At 51.0% G+C, this 4,820-nt stretch overlaps 1 pseudogene; it reads right to left on the bottom strand.

The window, feature by feature from the left end:
- Window positions 1–1,196: 1,196 nt before the first annotated feature.
- LOC107694626 (uncharacterized) lies at window positions 1,197–4,330 on the bottom strand (annotated as a pseudogene).
- Between the last annotated feature and the right edge of the window lie 490 nt (window positions 4,331–4,820).

Raw genomic sequence — 4,820 nt, 5'->3', positions numbered from 1 at the left:
CTATCTAATAATCAGATAGAACTGTTAAACAAAGGAATATAATACTGATTTCCCGCTAGAAGTAACATCAAAAGTTGGTCAGAATCACACAAAAACTCCACAAAATGCAACTTTCAGACACCATCTTTATTTTTAAGCTCAACTTTTATGGAACTGAACACACAGGATTGTGGGATATCAAAGGCAGTGAAGGATACGTCTATGCTGCCTTCAAAAATCGATCAGATGAGGGCATCTCAGGAGACAGGAAGTGAATCTGACATTAGATTCGGATGTGCCTTGATGCCTTCCAACCTTGGAATGCATCCTCCTCAGGCAACATTGTTTAGTCTTTGGACGCAGCCACAGTCTTTAATACAAAAAGCAGAAAGTTCTGGTGTTCAATTACAGTTAATTCGTTGGTTGGCTGCTTGCTATTTAAACACTTTTTTCATGTTGTTCATGCGTTGGAAATCACAGGTGTGCTCAATTTTGTTTCAGTGATTACAGGTTTTCCAACTTGTGTGTCAGTGATAACAATAGGTTACTGTCGTAACCCCGGTTCTCTGAAACATCGAGTGGAGAGATCCACCTATGGGAAGGGCATCCGTACCTGACCTCTGCAGAAGCATCCAATTGCACCAAGTCTGGCTAGACAGACAGAAGCGCGCAGCCAATGCCAGGTAAGGCCCCACCCCCTTACCTGAGAGCATATAAGGCCTGCACGCGACGCTATTCTCCAGTAAGTATATTCGCTTCTCGTGCGGCAAGCGGGGCAAAGCTGGTGGATCTCTCCACTCGATGTTTCAGAGAACCGGGGTTACGACAGTAACTTATTGCTCTCTTTCATCATCTCGTGTTCAAGATCCACCTATGGGAGAGACATGGACAGCTCCCCGATTGCCCAATACACTCACAGTGAGGTTCTGTAAACCAGAGAAGGACGGTCACCCCAAGGGGGCGGTGCCTGACACGTCCCATAATCATGCACCTGACAATCCTGACACACACACACATGACTGCTGTGCACAGGCAGGACATGAAACATGTATGAGGCCCACACATGTAAATAAATCCAGCAACACATATGAAACATCCAGGCAGGAAAATAAATGCATGCTTGGTGACACGAATGTGCGTGGCCCGACGGCCCACTCACCCTTCGTTCCTTTACTACAATGTTTAAATGGGAAGGAAGAGAGGAAGGTAACAAGGAGCTATGAAGGCCCCACCCCTAAAACAGAATGTGCTACCGAAGTTTTGATGACATCCAGTCGGTAGTAACGCACAAACGGATGGGGAGAGGCCCAGCTGGCAGCAGAGCAGATGTTCTGCAACGACACTCCCCTGAACAAGGCCCAAGAGGCGGCTAAGCTCCTCGTGGAATGAGCTCTGATGTTCCCTGGGGGCTGCACACCCAACGATTCATATGCCAAAGCAATAGCTTCCATAAGCCAATGCGAAAGGCGTTGCTTAGATATGGGACTCCTCCTGTGCACCCCCGCCCATGAAATAAAGAGCTGGTCGCTCCTCCGGAAAGCACTGGTCCTAGTCATATACGTCTGTAATGCACGAACTGGACACAGAGCATTCAGCCTCTGATCCTCAGTGGAAGAAAAAGGTGGAGGGTGAAAAGCAGACAGCTTCAACACCTCCGATGTAAATGCAGGGAAGCACTTAGGCAAAAAAGCCGGGTTCGGCTTAAGAAAAACCTTATCTCCACTAAGAGAGAATTTGGTGCACGAGGAATGAACCGAGAGTGCATGAAGCTAACTGACACGTTTAGCTGAAGCCAAGGCCAAGAGCAAAGCTGTCTTAAAGGACAGCAGCTTCAGGGAAATACTTCCCAGGGGCTCAAAAGGGGATTGAGACAGAGCCTCCAGCACTATGGAGAGGTCCCATTCAGGAACCGTTCTCCTGGTAACGGGCAAAGAACGACGGGCACCCTTCATAGATCTGCGGATTAGAGGATGCTGCCCGACCGTTGAGCCCTCAAAGCCCACATGACAAGCAGAAATAGCCGCCAGGTAGACCTTAATGGTGGAAAAAGACCTGCCTTTATCCATAAGGTCTTGCGAGTGGAGAGGTCCCATTCAGGAACCATTCTCCTGGTAACGGGCAAAGAACAACGGGCACCCTTTATAAATCTGCGGATTAGACGATGCTGCCCGACCGTTGAGCACCTCAAAGCCCACATGACAAGCAGAAATAGCCGCCAGGTAGACCTTAATGGTGGAAAAAGACCTGCCTTTATCCATAAGGTCTTGCGAAAAACACAAAATATCAGGAACTGAGCACTGATATGATGTGAGACGACGCCCATCACACCACCCTTCAAACACTTGCCACTTACAGCCATATAAGGACCGAGTAGACATGGCCCTGGCATTCCGTATAGTAGCAACCACACGCGGGGGAAGCCCTAGCGCATTTAAGTTTGTCCTCTCACGGGCCAGGCCCAGAGAGCCACCCTGTCTGTGATAAATCTCCCCGTTCGCTTGAGATAATAGATCTGTGCGGAGGGGGAGGCACCATGGCTGGGCATATAACAGAGGAATTATCTCTGCCAACCACAGTGCTTTGGGCCACCTGGGTGCTATCAGGATGAGAGACAGGCCCTTCTCGTTCACCCTGGCCAGTGTTGGAGTTATCAGGCACAGGAGAGGAAAAGCATACAGCAGCACTTTGGGCCATGGGTGGGCCAGTGCGTCGACCCCGAGAGGTGCGTCCACGTCCTTTAGCGAGAAGAACATAGGACAATGGCTGTTTTTCGCGCGAGGCGAATAGACCTACGGTTGCCTGTCCGAATCTCATCCATATCAAGCCCACTATCTGAGGGCGAAGGCGCCAATCTCCGCAGAGTGGGTTCCCCCTCGATAGAAGGTCCGCGCCTCTGTTCAGAATGCCTGGAACATGAGTCACGCCATAACGACAGGAAAAACCACCTGCTCCACACTAAAAGCTTGTGAGCTAGAGCGTGAAGTTTCGATGAGCGCAAACCGCCCTGGCTACTGATATATGCTACCGCTGTGGTATTGTCGCAGCGTACGAGCACATGATGCCCCTGCAGGCGAGGCAGAAAATAATTCAGAGCTTTCCATATGGTCATAAGCTCTAAATAATTTATGTGCGCTGAACGTAGTCTGCTCGGCCACAAACCATTCACCGTTCTGCCCTCCTGGGTGGCACCCCAGCCTGTTAGGGACGCATCTGTCATCACGACTTTCCGCAACATCACCGTCCCCAAAGGAGTTCCCTGTGCTTAAAAGTCCGCGCTTCTCCAGTGGTGCAGAGCTGCCATGCAGGCGCGCGTCGCTGTTACAGAGCGGCAGAGATCGCGTAACGGGCTGAAATGTAGTGACGAAACCCATTTCATGAACGCCCTCATTCTCAGAAGTCCCAGAGGCAAAACCTGGATAGATGAAGCCATTAGACCCTGCAGTCTGAGACATGTGCGATATTGCACTTTCGCTCCCTCTCTGAACTGTGACACACAGTTCATTAGAGAGCGAACGCGCTCTTGAGAGAGACGCGCTCGCATGGAGACTGAGCTCAGCTCCAAGCCCAGGAAAATCACACTCTGACTGGGTGTAAGGTTGCTTTTGTTCAAATTCACCCTGAACCCGAGAGATGTGATGCGAGTGAGCACACGATGGGTGCCCTGCAATACTTTCATCTTCGATTCGGCTATGATGAGCCAATCGTCTAAGTACGTCAAAATCCGCAAACCTGACATTCCCAGAGGAGCTAAGCCTGCCTCCACACACAGAGAAAAAGTCCTTGGGCTTAGGGCGAGCCCAAACGGGAGGACTGTGAATTCGTAACATATGCCTTGATAGGCGAAACGAAGAAACTTCCTGTGTGGCGGATAAATGCTTATGTGGAAAAAAGCATCTTTCAGATCGACCGATGTGAACCAGTCGTTCTGTTTTATGGCGCGTGTCGGAGTGCCGTGGGTTAACATTCTGAAATTGTATTTTCTCAAATGTTTGTTCAACACTCTTAGGTCCAAAATGGGGCGGAGAGAACCGTCCTTCTTTGGAACCAGGAAATAACGAGAATAAAATCCTTGATTTATCAGATTGGGGGGCACCACCTGAATCGCTCCCTTTAATAGAAGGGAAGAGATTTCCTCATTTAGAATGTGAGCGGCGCTCTCCTCCGTGTGAGAGGAAAGAACGCCGTTGAAATGCGGGGGTTTTATTACAAACTGCAGTCTGTAGCCCTGCATTACAGTTCGCATCACCCACTCGGGAGCCGAAACAGTCTGCCAGGCCGACTCGTAACTCGCGAGTGTCCCCACCAGAGCCGGAGAAGCGCTGGCATTCTCGCGTGTGCCCAGTTGGCTCATTTGTGATGCAGTGTCCATGGCTTTCTGTGGTGGGAGAGCGCGCCCTCTGGCTTAACCTGTCAGGCCTCCCCGACAGTGAGAAGAAGCGCATCGAGGGAGCTCCGGTTAAGCCCAGCCGGGCTCTCTTTGGTCCCGCCGTCGGATTGATGCAGCAACGTTACGACGACAAGAAGGAGGGCGAGGCCTTCAAGTTACGAAATTTCCATCAGAGCAAGGAAAGGCCCCGCAACAAACCACCACCCCACGGCAGAGTAAGCAACAAACCCCCCCCACCACGGCAGAGTAACCCACCCTCTGCAAAGCCGTGGGTTAAACATACTCCCGCCGCGGCCGGAAAGCCCTCTAACTCAACCCCCTCCGACTCGCAAGTGGCCGGCCTGATGTTCAAACGCTGGGGCCGCCGAGTCTACGTTCTTGAGCCGCAAGCTCTTCGGACTCCCTTTTTGCCCCTGTCCAAAAGACGGAGGCTTTCTCATGGAGAGGGCGACCG

The sequence above is a fragment of the Sinocyclocheilus anshuiensis genome, unplaced genomic scaffold (genome assembly GCF_001515605.1).
Source record: "Sinocyclocheilus anshuiensis isolate Anshui unplaced genomic scaffold, SAMN03320099.WGS_v1.1 scaffold6338, whole genome shotgun sequence".
NCBI lineage: Eukaryota > Metazoa > Chordata > Actinopteri > Cypriniformes > Cyprinidae > Sinocyclocheilus > Sinocyclocheilus anshuiensis.
This window is presented reverse-complemented; position numbering and strand designations above follow the sequence as displayed.